Below are 16,807 nucleotides of genomic sequence, written 5' to 3'. Positions count from 1 at the left end.
TTTTTTAGCTAAAATTAGTACCTTAATAAAAGTAATATGGCAGCAGGATGAGAGTGAAGGCAGATGATGGTGAGTCAGAGAAAAACAGTATATTGATTCATTCAACAAATATTTATAGATCTACTAATTTCTAGATGCTAGAAATAAGATAGTGAACTTGTAGGGCTTACATTTATTAAGATAAACAATAATCCAAAGCAAGCAAAGTAAAATATATCAAAAAGTGGTATCTACTATAAGGACAGAAATGGTAATTGGATGGAGTATGAACATGGTAGGGGCTGAGAAAGAAGTTCAGTGAGAAGACTGAGGTGAAAGGCCAGTGAATATTAATGTATGTGGGGGAGCAGAGAGTATATAGGAAATCTCTGTATCTTCCCCTCAAATTTGCCACAAACCTAAAACTGCTCTAAAAATAAAGTCTACTTAAAAATATTTTTTTTAATTTTTTTCCATGTTTTTATTTATTTTTGGGACAGAGAGAGACAGAGCATGAACGGGGGAGGGGCAGAGAGAGAGGGAGACACAGAATCGGAAACAGGCTCCAGGCTCCGAGCCATCAGCCCAGAGCCTGACGCGGGGCTCGAACTCACGGACCGCGAGATCGTGACCTGGCTGAAGTCGGACGCTTAACCGACTGCGCCACCCAGGCGCCCCAAAAAAATATTTTTAACGTTTATTCATTTTTGAGAGACAGAGACAGAGACAGAGCATGAACAGGGCAAGGGCAGAGAGAGAGAGGGAGACACAGAATCTGAAGCAGGCTCCAGGCTCTGAGGTGTCAGCACAGAATCCGATGTGGGGCTCGAACCCACAGGCTGTGAGATCATGACCTGAGCCAAAGTCAGATGCTTAACCGACTGAGCCACGAAGGTGCCCCAATAAAGTCTATTTAAAAAAAAAAAAAAGAAGAAGAAGGTTGAAGATTAGGGAGTATTTATATTACCAAAGGCTCTATAAATTTAGATGAAGACTTTGAATTTTATTCTAAGACCTACTAATACTACTGTAGGACTCTAAGATTAGGGTTGATATGATCCGATGAAATTTATTTAAGATCACTATGGTCATTTACAAAATCAAAGCATGGGTAGTAGGAGGAATACTTCTGCTACAGGCAGAGGCTCCAGTGAGATAAAGAGAAATCAGCAAAATTTTTATTTACTCTGTGTACTTGCTTGATAGTATAGAACAGAGGTCAGCAAATTCTTCCTTAATGAATCAGATATTAAATATTTCAGTCTCTGTTCTAACCACAGAATTCTGCTCTTATAGCATGAAAGCAGACTTAGAAAATATATAAGCAAATGAGTATGGCTATGTCCCAATAAAACTTTATTTACAAAAACAGGTGGCAGCCAGATTAAGCCTGCAGGCCACAGTTTGCCAGCTTCTGATACAGAGGATGAAGAAATCCTATATTCAAAGCAAGGTCTCCAGGCCCAATGATTCTCCACACAGGACTTCTACCAAGTTCACAGTGGCAGCATGGAGGACTGGAAGCCTGACAAGAGAGTTGATTATGATCTCATAATCAGATGGAATTAGCCAGAATCCTGCTAAGTACTGACATACACACAGATCTCACCCTAGACATATGGAATACATGTGAACTGAAACAAACTAAACTATAACCTAGCCCTTATCCACTTCAACGATCCATCAAATCCAAAAGATCAAACTCAGATATGTGAAGAAGTCAGAAAATATGACCCATAATCAAGTGGCAAAATAATTAATAGAAGCAGATGCATATATATCTTAGCAGGGACATCAGCTATTAAACTATTATTTTTAGCTAGTATGTATAAGTTAAGAAAAAAGAGGTTAAAGCAGAAAAAAATAAAAAAGACTGAAAATTTCAATAGAGAAATGTAATTATCTTTAAAAGAACCACATGAGCATCTGTAACTGAAAAACATTATCTGAATTAGAATTAATTTCCTGGGCATAAAGGCTGACCGAACACAGCAGAAGAAAGGATCAATGAACATGGAGACAGGCCAAGATACATTAACCAAAGAGAAAAAAAAGTCCAAAAAACAAAAAGAACACAGGTTGATATACGTGAGAGATAATATCAAAGAATCTAATATATATAAAGTTCTAAAACACAGATAAAAAAAAAAACTACTTTAAGAAATAATGGCTCAGGCTGTCCACATTTGATGAGACATCTCCAAAATACAAAACAGAGAAAGAAAATCGTACACCTAGGCAATATCACAGCCCAATACTAAAAGCCAAGATAAATAAAAAAAATTTAAAACAACCAGATCAAATTAAATAAATACATAGGTCACATTATATTCCAAGTTGGGAAAGGTGGGAAAAACACTGCAAATAATGGGTGAGCGCCCATCAGAAACAATAAGAGTCCAAACATAACAGAATAACATCTTTAAAGTGTTGAAAGAAAAAAAATTACCAATCTACAATTTCATACCTAAGGAAAATATCCTTCAAAAAATAAAGGCAGGGGCGCCTGGGTGGCGCAGTCGGTTAAGCGTCCGACTTCAGCCAGGTCACGATCTCGCGGTCCGTGAGTTCGAGCCCTGCGTCGGGCTCTGGGCTGATGGCTCAGAGCCTGGAGCCTGTTTCTGATTCTGTGTCTCCCTCTCTCTCTGCCCCTCCCCCGTTCATGCTCTGTCTCTCTCTGTCCCAAAAATTAAACGTTGAAAAAAAAAATTTTTTTTTAAAAATAAAAATAAAGGCAAAAAAAAAAAAAACATCATAGGAAAACAAGAGCTGAGATAATTCACTGCAGGCAGACCCACACTTCAAGAAATGCAAAGGAAATTCCACAGGGTGAAAAAAAATCTCAGATATAACACCATTTTATAAGAAGGAATGGAATACACTAGAAGAGGTAAATATATGGGTAAATAAAAAAAAGACTTTTTTTTAAATCTTAAGAAGACTGCTGACTACATAAAGCAACAGTAATACAATGTATTGTAAAATATATACTATAGAAGTAAAATATAAGACAATGGAAGTGTGTGCTATAAATAGAATTAAATATCATAAGGTCATTACAGTGCTAACAAAGTAGTAAAATAAAAATTCAAGTTAAACCATAAAAAGTTAAAGATGCATACTGTAATCCCTTGTGTAATCTCTTTAAAATAATTCCAAGAAGGTGTAGCTAAAAGGCCAAGAAAATGGAAAGAATATAAAAAAATTTTTTTGATAAATCTTCAAGACAGAAAACAGGGGAAAAAAGAACAAGAAACATACAGAATGCAAAACAAAGAGCAAGATGAGAAACTTAAACCAAATCATATCGTTATATAGTCAATGTAAATGGACTAATTTTACCATTTAAAAATGGAAAATCAAATTGGATATAATATAACAAGACAAAAAATACATGACATTTATAAGAGATACACCTTAAATACAAAATCCAGACATATTTAAGGCAAAATTACTGAAAGCTCAACTAAGCAAAAGAAGTTAACATAAAAGAGAAGAAATTAGTAGTTTAAAAATTAAAGATCAGTAGTTAAAAAATTAGTAGTTTACTTAATAAATATAGTTAACTTCGTCCTATGAATTAAAAATACATTTCATTCTCCAGAACCCACTAGTTATAAAATCTGATCAAAATTCAGCCAAGAAAAATTAATTCCAATACTTTAAAAGCAAGGCAAACTTTTTCTTTTAGGGCCAGATTGTAAATATTTTAGGACTGTGGGCTGTACAGTCTCTATCACAAATGTGATGCTATGTAAATAAAACTTTATTTACAAATACAGGTGGTTTGTTTACAGGACGTAGTTCACCCATCACTACTTTAAAGAGAAGCAAATGATCAGGACATTTTCTAACCACCATACATTAAACTAGAAAATTATAACAAAGCATTAACAAACAAACAAAATCAATGACTTGGGAAATTTTAAGCTGATTAAATTACTCAGGTTTAAAGGAAAATCAAGAATTATAGACCATGTGAATAGTTAATAATGAGATTATATGTAGAAGTTTATGGAATAGGGCAAAAGCTATATAAGGAAAATATATAATGTAAACAAGGAAAAGATAAAATTGATAAATCAAGGAGTTGTAAATTTGGAAATAAGCTAATAAAAAAGATAAGCCTGAAAGCTCAGAGATAGGAAATATGAAAATAGTATGAGGAGAAGCTAAATTAATCTCAAATGACCATAATATATATAACTTTATGTACATTTTAAAACCTCAATGAAATGGACAATTTTTTGGGAAAATAACAGACTACCTAAATTACCTAAAGGAAACCTAATTCTATGAATGACAATAAAATAGAAAATACTGTCCAAAAACTACCAATAAAAACCCCTCAGGAAACCTAGGTCAACCATTTTTATGTATGAGTTCTATTAAACTTACAAGGAATAAATAATTTATATCATACATAAAGCACAGTGAAAGATAGAAACCATAACAATTCATCTTGTGAAGTTAGCACAACTCTAAAACAACTCTAAAAAAAAGGGATGAGAATTAAACTGGGAAAAAATAGATGTGAAAACATGAGTGTGAGTGTATGTGTCTATCTGGTGAGAAGTGTTTTTAATTTAATTACTAAACTGCTACAAATATCAGAAATATAAACGAAACCAATAAAATCAAACTTGTTTCAAAATGCAACTTCAAGGTTCTCACTACTTTTTTCATTCCCCAACCACATTAATTTTCTGGCTCACTGTTGTCTACTGCCAAATAAGAATCCTTATTCTCTGTTATATGACCACATTCTGTTGCTTTCTCCAATGACTTTTCACCTCGAATTCCATGACAACCTATCTTAACTGGCAAGGACAAATGAATTTCATAAGAACTATCTCAACAGCCAACCACGAATTGGAAAAATTGATAGGCAGAGAAACAGAAAGGGAAATACTGTACTAGAGAAAAAAATATGACAGGTTTAGGTGATATTACAAAAAGATTTTGTAGCTCTAAATTAAGTAAGCAGAATCCTTTCCTCATATTAAATGGGAGTATATTTTTTTAATGTTTATTTTTTGAAGCAGAGACTGAGCATGAGCGAGGGAGGGGCAGAGAGAGAGGGAGACAGATATCCAAAGTAGCAGGCTCCAGGCTCTGAGCTGTCAGCACAGAGCCTGATGCGGGGCTCAAACTCATGAACTGTGAGATCATGACCTGAGCTAAAGTCAGGCACTTAACTGACTAAGCCACCCAGGCACCCCGAGAGTGTATTTTTTAACCAAATTTTGTTAGAACAGGTTACAGAAAAGGTAAAAACTCTTAAAAAGCATATGCTGTAATTTCATGGTTTATTAGTGAAATAAAACGTACTGTCCCCAGAAGGGATAAAGATATTTTTACAATACAATTATATTTGCATTAAATACTATTATATGTATTTCTTTACAGTTTATTATGAACAATCATTATTCAAAGAGCAATGAAGATTTTAATTAACTTCAGTGGACTATAGACCTCCCCCACCCCAAAAAAAGGAAAAAGGAAAAGGAAAAACCCACCAGTAACAAATACTTCTAATAAAGTGCCTTATTTTTACAGATAATGCAATTTTTGTTCATGGGGGTATTTAAAGAGAATTTAACTCGGGGCGCCTGGGTGGCGCAGTCGGTTAAGCGTCCGACTTCAGCCAGGTCACGATCTCGCAGTCTGGGAGTTTGAGCCCCGCGTCAGGCTCTGGGCTGATGGCTCAGAGCCTGGAGCCTGTTTCCGATTCTGTGCCTCCCTCTCTCTCTGCCCCTCCCCCGTTCATGCTCTGTCTCTCTCTGTCCCAAAAATAAATAAACGTTGAAAAAAATTTAAAAAAAAAAAAAGAGAATTTAACTCAAATTCAAACATCCAGTACCCTACCTGGTACTTAGATAGTAAAATGTGATAAACTGGACTTCCTCAATATTAAAAACCATTGCTCTACAAAAGCCCTTGATAAAGAGGTAAAAAGACAATCAAAAGACTGGGAGAAGATATTTGCAAACCACATATCTAACAAAGGCTAGAATATATAAAGAACTCTCAAAATTCAACACACACACACACCAACCAAAATAATCCAATCAGAAGACAGTGAAAAGATATGAGGAGATATTTCACCAAAGAAATACAGACAGCAAATAAGCACCTGAAAAAATGCTCAGTAATCATCAGCCAGTACAGAAATGCAGTTAAAAACATGAGATACCATTATACACTTATCAAAACAGCTAAAATCAAAATAGTGACAAAAACAAATGCCAGCAAGGATGAAGAGAAACCAGATCACTTAAACAAGGCTAGTAGGCATGTAAAATGGAATAGCCACTCTGGCAAAGACTTGGCATTTTCTTTGGAAACTAAACATGCAACTGAAGTATGTTCTGACCCTACCTTCTAGACATTTATCTGAAATAAATGAAAACTTATGTTCACACAAAACCCTGTACATTTTCCCATTAGACCAGCAATTCCACTCCTATAAATATTCTCCCCCAAAATTTAAAACAAACTTAGACAGTTGTATCACAATGTTCATAGTAGCATTATTCACGATAGTGAAAAAGAAGAAGAAAAAAACCCCAAGTGTTTGTCCACAGATGAATGGATAAGCAAAATGTGACATATACATAAAAGGAATATTATTGAGTTAGAAAAAGGAACGAAGTTCTGATACATGCTAAAACACAAATGAACCTTGGCAACACTACACTAGATGAAATAAGCTAGACAGAAAAGGACAAAATAGTATGATTGTACTATGTAAAAAACCTAAAAAGGCAAATTCGGAGAAACAGAAAGTAAATTAGAGGGTATCAGGAGCTAGAGGGAGGAGGAAATGGGGAGTTACTGCTAAATAGGTATGGCATTTGTGTTTGGAATGATGAAAAATTAGGAGCTGACGAAGTTTTGGGCAGATGGTGGTGATGGCTGCACAACACTGTGAAAGTAATTAATGCCACTGAATTGTACAATTAAACATGGTTAAAATAGAGAATTTATGTTACATATATTTTACCACAATAAAAAAACTTCAAAAAATTAGTCCATGGCCTGCAATACTAGTGCAATGTCTAGCAGAACAGACGGTTTCAATATTCAACAGCACAGAATCTCCCACAGAAAACAATTCCTACCCAAGATGAGCTTATAAACAAACTTTAAAAACACATGAGGAAATAACCCACCAGGAACAAGTCATAAAACACAGCAGAAAAATTAGCACCCCAAGCATTTAAGGTAATACGATGACACAAGAAAACAAAAATATAACCCCTTTATTGTATCTCTAGCTCAGGTCTCAATCACAGGCAGATTCTGATTGTTTAAAAATTTAGGAGGTATCCCTCAGTCATAATGGCAGTTTGTCCTACAATGCCTTGGACAATTTCAAAAAACGAAGTAGCAATAGTGCTCTGGCCTTATTAATATGCCATGGTTTTCCTTACTCTCTGTCCTAGACACATCTAGCCTATGTTTAACCATGTGACCAGGTATAATTAGCTTTAGTACTTTATAAGTCACACCCCCACCAAAATCAATTATTCTTTTTCATCTTCAGTTATTCTCATTTATTCTTCCACAGAACTTAAATTATTTTAACCAAATAAAAGTGAACCTGTTGTTGTCCTTGAATGAAACTGCAACAAATTAATGTGTAAATCAAATAACATGATATGTCTTTCCATTTGGCCAAGTCTTACACAGGTTCCCTGTCAAATTTATCCCTGAGAATATGATGGTTGTTATCACTGTGAATGTAAATTTGTTATGTACATTTCTAATCAGTAAATATTGGTAGAGCTAAAAGTGTCAACCACCCCCCAACTTATATTATTTCTACTAGATATTTACTGGATTCTCTAGGGTTTTCAATTCATTTAAAAATAAAGATGACACTGTCTTTTCTTTTCCAATATTTATACTAGTTATTTTATTTTCTTGTCTTTAATATATACTAGAATTTCCAAACAATTGTGAAAAAGAGTGGTAACAGGAGAAATCGTGGCCACGTTTCTGTTTTAGTAGAAGTGGCTGCAGTACTTCTTTGTTCAGTATGATGTTTAGTTTTAGACTTGGTGACTAGCTTTTATTATACTTAAAGTACCTTTCTTTCTATTTGATGATGTTTTGAAAGGCTGCTGCTCAGTTTTATAAAATGCTATTTCAGAATATAATGCTACAACAATGTGGTTTTTAATTTTTTTCTAAGTTAAAAACGTGTTGATTTTCTGTTATATAAACATCTTTGCATTCCTGGCATAAATTCTACCTGTTATAGTAGAACATTATTATCAGCAATTATTTATATTTAACTATAAGTTTTACTTATTTACTTTGGCCCGCTTTTCTTTCTATACCTCCTGCTTTATTTACATTTATTTTCTACTTTGCTGGGAGATACCCTCAAGTTTTGTTCTTCCGACAGCTGTGTTACACTAGGTTACTATACTTTGAGTTCTCGAATATGTGAAATTAGCAGTTATTTTTCCCATTCATACTTGAATGATGGTTTACAATTACAATGATGCAATGATACCAATTAATGACATTAACATCTATCAAAGAAGCATATTTTTTTATTTTTATTTGATTTACTTTTTTTTAATTTACATCCAAGTTAGCATACGGTGCAACAATGATTTCAGTAGATTCCTTAATGCCCCTTACCCATTTATCCCATACCCCTCCCACCACCCCTCCAGTAACCCTCTGTTTGTTCTCCATATTTGAGTCTCTTATGTTTTGTTCCCCTCTCTGTTTTTATGTAATTTTTGCCTCCCTTTCCTTATGCTCATCTGTTTTGTATCTTAAAGTCCTCATATAAGTGAAGTCATGTGATATTTGTCTTTCTCTAATTTTGCTTAGCATAATACCCTCTAGTTCCAACCACATAGTTGCAAATGGCAAGATTTCATTCTATTTGACTGCTGAATAATACTCCATTGTATATATATATACCACATCTTCTTTATCCATTCATCCATTGATGGACATTTGGGCTCTTTCCATGCTTTGGCTATCGTTGATAGTGCTGGTATAAACACTGGGGTGTGTGTGCCCCTTCGAAACAGCATATCTGTATCCCCTGGATAAATACCTAGAAGTGCAATTGCTGGGTCATAGAGTAGTTCTATTTTTAAATTTTTGAGGAACCTACATACTGTTTTCCAGCATGGCTGCACCAGTTTGCATTCCCACCAGCAGTGCAAAAGAGATCCTCTTTCTCTGCATCATCACCAATATCTATTGTTGCCTGAATTGTTAATGTTAGCCATTCTGACAGGTGTGGTGGTATCTCATTGTGGTTTTGATTTGTATTTTCCTGATGATGAGTGATGCTGAGTATTTTTTCATGTGTCAGTTGGTCATCTGGATGTCTTCTTTGGAGAAGTGTCTATTCATGTCTTTTGCCCATTTCTTCACTGGATTATTTGTTTTTAGGGTGTTAAGTTTGATAAGTTCTTTATAGATTTTGGATACTAACCCTTTATCTGATACATTGTTTGCAAATATCTTCTCCCATTCTGTCGGTTGCCTTTTAGTTTTACAGACTGTTTCCATCGCTGTGCAGAAGCTTTTTATTTTGATGAGGTCCCAATAGTTCATTTTTGCTTTTGTTTCCTTTGCCTCTGGAGATGTGTTGAGTGAGAAGCTGCTGCAGCCAAGGTCAAAGAGGTTTCTGCCTGCTTTCTCCTCGAGGATTTTGATGGCTTCCTATCTTACATTTAGGTCTTTCATCCATTTTGAGTTTATTTTTGTGTATGGTGTAAGAAAGTGGTCAAGGTTCATTTATCTGCATGTCGCTGTCCAGTTTTCCCAGCACCACTTGCTGAAGAGACTGTCTTTATTCCATTGGATATTCTTTCCTGCTTTGCCAAAGATTAGTTGGCCATACATTTGTGGGTCCACTTCGGGGTTCTCTATTCTGTTCCATTGATCTGAATGTCTGGTCTTGTGCCAGTACCATACTGTCTTGATGATTACAGCTTTGTAATACAACTTGAAGTCCGAGATTATGATACCTCCTGCTTTGGTTTTATTTTTCAAGATTGCTTTGGCTATTCAGGGTCTTTTCTGGTTCCATACAAATTTTAGGATTGTTTGTTCTAGCTCTGTGAAGAATGCTGATGTTATTTTGATAGGTATTGCATTGAATATTTAGATTGCTTTGGGTAGTGTTGACATTTTAACAATATTTGTTCTTCATATCCAGGAACATGGAATCTTTTTCCATTTTTTGGTGTCTTCTTCAATTTCTTTCATAAGCTTTCTATAGTTTTCAGTGTATAGATTTTTCACCTGTTTAGTTAGATTTATTCCTAGGTATTTTATGGATTTTGGTGCAATTGTAAATGGGACTGATTCCTTGATTTCTCTTTCTGTTGCTTCATTATTGTTGTATAGGAATGCACCAATCAATGTGATTTTGGCGCATTGATTTTACATCCTGCAACTTTGCTGAATTCATGGACCAGTTCTAGCAGTTTTTTGGTGGAATCTTTTGTGTTTTCCATATAGAGTATCATGTCATCTGCAAAGAGTGATAAAAGTTTGATCTCCTCCTGGCCTATGTGGATGCCTTTTATTTCTTCGTGTTGTCTGATTGCTGAGGTTAAGACTTCTAATACTATGTTGAATAACAGTGGCGAGAGTGAACATCCCTGTCTTTTTCCTGACCTTAGGGGGAAAGCTCTCAGTTTTTCCCCATTGAGGATGATATTAGCGTTGGGTCTTTCATAATATGGCTTTTAGGATCTCAAGGTATGACCCTTCTATCCCTACTTTCTTTATGGTTTTTATCAAGAAAGGATGCTGTATTTTGTCAAATGTTTTCAAAGAAGCATATTTTAACTTTCACTAATTACTTGCATGTTTAAAATAGTAAGTTAAGACAAAAATTAAGAAAATATATAAACATATAACTTTTATTTTAATTTTTTAATGTTTATTTTTGAGAGAGAGAGAGAGAGACAGACAGACAGTGTGAGTGGGCAAAGGGGAGAGAGAGAGGGAGACACAGAATCTGAAGCAGGCTCCAGGCTCAGAGCTATCAGCACAGAGCTTGATGCAGGGCTCAAACTCACACACTGTGAGATCACAACGTGAACTGAAGTCGGAAATTAGCTGATTCAGCCACCCAGGCACCCCTAAACGTAACTTTTAAAAAAGAGAAACATATATATTTCCTTTATAACTCATAATGTTTTAAAAAGAGCCATACAATTGTTTTTTTTTTTTCCATAAAACTTAGGAGTCCTACATGTATCTAGTCCTACATGTATCAAGAATAATTTTTACATGAAAATTTTGAAAGAAGTTATAAAATTCAGTTATAAAACTGGTATTTACAGGGGCGCCTGGGTGGCGCAGTCGGTTAAGCGTCCGACTTCAGCCAGGTCACGATCTCACGGTCCGGGAGTTCGAGCCCAGCGTCAGGCTCTGGGCTGATGGCTCAGAGCCTGGAGCCTGTTTCTGATTCTGTGTCTCCCTCTCTCTCTGCCCCTCCCCCGTTCATGCTCTGTCTCTCTCTGTCCCAACAAATAAATAAACGTTGAAAAAAAAAAAAAAATTAAAAAAAAAATAAATAAATAAATAAATAAAAATAAAACTGGTATTTACATATGCTTAGGGAAAAACTTTGCCTGAGAAAATTCATTTGTTATTTTTGGATATAAAATCTATTTCTGTGAAATATTTATATAGTGGCCTACACAAAAGTTCAGATCAACTATTTAAAATACAAATTACGGGGCGCCTGGGTGGCGCAGTCGGTTGAGCGTCCGACTTCAGCCAGGTCACGATCTCGCGGGCCGTGAGTTCGAGCCCCGCGTCGGGCTCTGGGCTGATGGCTCAGAGCCTGGAGCCTGTTTCCGATTCTGTGTCTCCCTCTCTCTCTGCCCCTCCCCCGTTCATGCTCTGTCTCTCTCTGTCCCAAAAATAAATAAATGTTGAAAAAAAAAAATTTTTTTAAATACAAATTACAACAAGACAATTTCCCTTTATTACAAATTCTTTTTAAATGAATACTAAGTTAGTTTCCTAAAACAAAACAAATAATTATGCTTATGAGAAAGCTTACCCTATGAATCTTAAATATAAGCTAGGAGCAAAAGTTAATATAAAGAATAAAGTCCACCCAATTATTCATTAACAGTTAAAGAAAAAAAATAATAATGAAAACACTAATGATGTTATTCGATAGGTATACTTTTTTTAAAATATAAAATTTATTCTTGCTTTATAATTTCCTACCTTGGAGTACATTTGGCTTCTTTTCACACAGGATACAAAGCACTATTTTTATACCTAATCTAACTTATAACTACACTAAATTATAAACATTTTACACGAAAAACCATGGAGAAGAATAGTAAAATGAGACCCCCCAAAATCATTATTGACATAATTAAATACCTAGTAAATCAAAAGGAATTAGCTTTAATACTACAGTAGAACCCTGACATGTATGGATTTAATAATATCTCTGCTAGAGTTGTACTTACTCTGAAGTCTAAGATATAATCATTTGTAATTTTGCTACAGTGCAAATATGATGCCTACCTTTAATCAGAATAGTATGTATACATAAGTCGCTTATCTGGTACTCAGATCAAAAAGTCTATTCACAACTGCGTCCTAGTATGACTTTATTGATTTCTACTAATATCTTATAGAAAGTAATAGCTGTGAAGTGATAGAAAATGCTAGTGCTGGTGTCAAAAGTGAACAACTGAAGGTATCTAAGAAAATCATGGTTCTAGGCCAGAAAATAAATTTGGGATAAGCCATTTCTTTAGGTGTCAAATTTGGAAACCACTCAGATCTCTGATCTCTATGAGTATGTGTGTGTGTGTGTGCATGTGATCAAAAAGTGATGCCAATAATTATCTGTCTTCTGCCAAACTCAATCAAACTGTGTGGGGAGACAAAATAACTAAATGTAATGTGGTTCTCTGGACTGGATTCTGAAACATAATGAGGACATTAATGGAAAAACTAATGAAATCCAAATAAAGATCTGCAGTTTAGTAAACAATAGTTTACTAATGTTGGTTTCTTAGTTCAGACAAATGGACCATAATAATATAAGATGTAACAATGGGTAAAAGTGGGTAAGTGGTATTGAGAATTGTCTGTATTATCTTTACAACTTTTCTCTAAATCCAAATTTAACCCAAAATAAAATGTTTACTTCAAAAAAATAACTAAAAAGTAAAATAACAGACAAACAAGGAAATGAAATAACATTAGTAAAAACCAAAAGAGAGAGACAATAGAAACAGACACATTTAGTTACCAGACACAGATTTTACTATGTTTAGGGACATAAGAGACAAGACTGAGAATACTGACAAAGAAATGAAAACCATAAAAAGAATCAAATGGCGTCTACCTGTTGATTGTTTTTAAGTTGAAAGGGGAAAATCAGTATCCATTAGCAGAAAAACCTGGAGAGCACCTTGATTTGGTGATCAAAATCACTAATGAGAGACAGATGGACACTGTGCCTTCCAGCTGTGATGCCCCAAGAAGAAAAAACATAAATTTAAGTAACATTCAGACCACAGATACATACCCTGAATCTAGTCATTAAAAAAAAAAAAAAAAAAAAAAAAAAAAATCAAACACAAAATTAGGGGCTTCTGCTTATTTTTAAAAAGAGAGACTTTATTCTTCAAAAATGTCAAAAAATGTCAAAAAAGGTTGAGTATTTCAAATTAAATGAGAATAAAAAGACATGACAAGTAATGTAATGCCTTATCCTTATTAGAGCTTGGGAAGAAGGGAGAAAATTCTACACAGGAAATTACTCAGTAAACTGACAAAATGTGGAAAATAAATGGTAGATTAGACAAAAAGTATATCGATGTTAAACTGTTTGAAATTGATAACTATACTGTGGTTATATAGAGGAACCTCCTTTCCTCAAGAAAGTCACACTAAAATTTTTAAAGAGTAAAGGGGCATAATGTATTTAACTTACTCTCAAGTGATTTTTTAAAAAGTGAGTGTGAGAGAGAAGACAGACTTGGGGAGAGAGGGAGACAGAACATGTATGTATGTACAGAGAGAGAATGATAAAATAAATGCAGTGAAAGTTAAAAACTCATGAATGTGTGGAAGGGCATGTGTTCTTTGTACTATTATTGCATCCTTTCAGTAAGCTTAAATTTATTTCAAAAAAATTTAAGTTGGCAAATGGAATTTTTAGGACTGAAATACACAAAAAACTAAAATTAAGAACTGAATACAGTTAAGGGCATATTATACACCACTGAAGAGTGAATTAGTGAACTGTAAGATAGCCTTATCAAAAAGAAAATATCCTGCATAAAGCATATAGAGAGAAAAGGATAGGAAGAGATTTTAAGAGACAGAGATGATATGCATGTGGTCTATCAAATGCATAACTGGAGTCCTAAAAATAAAGGAAAGAGTGAAAATGAAGGGAGAAAAAATCTGAAGAGATAATGGATAATATCTTTTTGAAAGTGATGAAAGCCAACAAGCCATAAATTCAAGAAACACTACAAACATAAATAGATGATGAACAATGATGGAAGAAGGTATTGTGCTAAGTGAAAAATCAGAGAAAGATAAATATCATATGTTTTCCCTGGTATGTGGAATCTAAAAAACAAAATCAACCAACCAACCAACCAACCAACCAAATAGAAACAAACTTGTAAATACAGAGAACCAACTAGTGGCTGCCAAAGGGAGGGGGTTTGGGGAAGGGCAAAAAAGGTGAAGGAGATTAAGAGGTACATACCCTCAGTTATAAAACAAGTCATGGAGATGAAAAGTACAGTATACTAATTGTCCAATCACTATTGTATACCTGAAACTAATATAACATTGTATGTCAACTCTACTTTAATAATAATAAAAAAAAAAAAAGAAAACCACTCCTGGGCACATCACTGTAAATCTAGAAAACTAAGAACAAGGAGAAAAAAGATCGCCTTTAAAGAGGCAGCAATTAAGACTAACAGTTGACTTCTCACCAGAAATAATTCAAGAAACCAGAAGACAGGGGCTCCTGGGTGGCTCAGTCAGTTGAGCATTTGACTTCAGCTCAGGTCATGATCTCACGGTTTGTGGATTCAAGCCCTACGTTGGGCTCTGTGCTGACAGCTCGGAGCCTGGACCCTGCTTCAGATTCTGTGCCTCCCTCTCTCTGCCCCTCCCCAACTCACACTGTGTCTCTGTCTCTCAAAAACGAATAAACATTTAAAAAAGTTAAAAAAAAAAAAAAAGCCAGAAGACAACTATATTTGAAAGTGTTGAAAGACAACTGCCAATCTAGAACTCTATTCCCAGCAAGAATATCCTGCAAAAATAAAGGCAAAATAAAGACATTTCCACATAAACCAAAGTAAATTTGCCACATGAAGGAAATACTAAAGGGTCTTCTCCAGACAAAATTAAAGGTGATCCCATCTAGAAGAAGTGAGGGATGAAGGAAGGAATGAGAATCAGTGAAATGATCAAATATATAGGTAAACCTAAATAATGGTGAGTATATAAAACAACAATAATGTCTTGTAGAATTTAAAATACATTCAGGGGAAATGAATGTAAGGCTCTTACATTGTCCAAGAAGAAAGGAAAAGTACCATTTGACATCAAACTTTGATTGATGTTTTAATCTTTAAGGTAAGCACTGAAAGAAGTACAAGAATATGTAATTTCTAAGTCAAAAGGAAGAGATACAGAATAATAAAAAATGTTTTTTATATATCAAAAATAAAGCAAGAAAGGAGAAAGCATGCAGAACAGGCAGTATAAGTAGAAAGCACATTGTAATGTGTTATATTTAAACACAAATATATCATTGGTTGAATTAATGTGGATTAACCAACATCTCCCTTAAGAGAAAAATTTGTCTGAATAAATTAAAAAAAGAAAGCTCAACTATACCCTATTAACAGTAAAACCATACAGAAATGCTGAAAGTAAAAGAATAAAACAAATTATACTCTGCAAGCACTGTGATCAAGAGAAAGGTAGGATAGCTACAGTAATATTAAACAAAGTCAACTTTCAAACAAAAGACATTATTAGAAATAAAGAGGACATTTAATTATGGTAAAACAGATTCACTAGGAAGATACAGCCATTCTAAATTTCAGTGTGTCTAATAAGATAGGTTCCAAATATATAAAGCAAAAATTGTCAGGAACCAGAAGGAGAAACGGGAGAAAATTCCACAATCATAGTGTGAGATTTAATCACATCTTCCTCAGTAAATACTTTCTTTAAAATAAATAAGGGTATAAAATATTTGAGTACCACCATTAACAAAACTGACCCACACTAGACCCAGTAACTGTAGAATCCATATTATTTTCAGATGCATCTAGAACATTCACCAAAAATTGACCATAAGCAGAGCTGTAAGGCAAATCTCAAAAAATATCAAAAAAATAGGGGCACCTGGACTGTCTCTGTCCGTTAAACATCCGACTTTGGTTCAGGTCATGATCTCAAAGGTTGCTGAGTTCAAGCCCTGCATCAGTGAGTTCGAGCCCTGCACTGGGCTCTGTGCTGATAGCTCAGAGCCTGGAGCCTGCTTCGGATTCTGTGTCTCCCTCTCTCTCTGCCCCTCCCCTGTTCACACTCTGTCTTTCTCTCTCAAAAATAAATAAACAAGTAAAAAAAATTTTTTTAATCAAAAAAATAAAATAATAATGTAAGAGAACTTAACTATACTGTTATCACGGAACCTAAGTTAATAATAAGAAGAAAACAGGAAAGCACCAACTGTTTAGAAATTAACAATTACACTTTAAATACCTATGGGTCAAGAAGAAATCACAATGAGAGTTTAAAA

The 16,807-nt window shown here is 34.5% G+C and overlaps 1 protein-coding gene across 7 annotated transcripts in view; it reads right to left on the bottom strand.

Annotated features, from left to right (window-relative positions):
- Window positions 1-16,807, bottom strand: part of TANC2 (tetratricopeptide repeat, ankyrin repeat and coiled-coil containing 2) — a 377,119-nt gene that overhangs the window by 296,648 nt on the left and 63,664 nt on the right. The window lies entirely within an intron of this gene.

This window comes from Puma concolor, chromosome E1 (genome assembly GCF_028749965.1).
Source record: "Puma concolor isolate L17-30 chromosome E1, mPumCon1.1.hap2, whole genome shotgun sequence".
Classification (NCBI taxonomy): domain Eukaryota; kingdom Metazoa; phylum Chordata; class Mammalia; order Carnivora; family Felidae; genus Puma; species Puma concolor.
The sequence above is the reverse complement of the archived record's forward strand: the minus strand, read 5'-3'. Positions and strand labels throughout refer to the sequence as shown.